Genomic DNA, 660 nt, shown 5'->3' on the forward strand with positions numbered 1-660 from the left:
TGGGCGGCTGAGCGGTTAGCTGGGTGGAGTTTAGCTTTAAGAAGGCTTATTAGTCATCGAGTTCTTGTCCCGTTTACTCTGGACACAAAAGGGTTAATAGAGATGTGTTCTAAAATAAATGTGTAGACTGTCATTGGTGAGCTCTCATCCTGTAATTCCTAGCTGCCTGGCTGTGCTTGTCTTCAGTCATTGCAGTCACTGACCAGGATTATATGTGCAGAGAGTAAGACCAGAACTGCTGAGCTGCTTACGTATTGAGCTGTTATCCGAATATTGAAGGAAGAGGGTCAGCTTGACAGTCGGGCAAGAAGGTCAGCAATGGCAGCCTACAAGTTTCCTTAAAGTGACATTAAACCCTCAGATTTTTTAACATAAAACAATACTGTAATGTGCGCCTTACTGTAATCCATGGTAGTTTCCCTTCTCTTTGCTGCTCTTCCTTTAAATCCTCATGTCATCTCTGGGCAGAACTTCTGTTTTGCAGCAGACTGCCTTGTCTCTGAAATGGATACATGGTGTCTGTGTGCAGGTTCCAACCTGAGCCAGCACTACAGGAAGAGGCACTCAGCTGCAAAGGGAAGTTCTCCCCAAGCATGAGAAGACATGAGGATTTAAAAGGAAGAGCAGCAAAGAGAAGGGAAACTACCATGGATTACAGTA

Source organism: Nanorana parkeri, unplaced genomic scaffold, assembly GCF_000935625.1.
Source record: "Nanorana parkeri isolate BGI_ZX_2015 unplaced genomic scaffold, ASM93562v1 scaffold3217, whole genome shotgun sequence".
Classification (NCBI taxonomy): Eukaryota; Metazoa; Chordata; class Amphibia; order Anura; family Dicroglossidae; genus Nanorana; species Nanorana parkeri.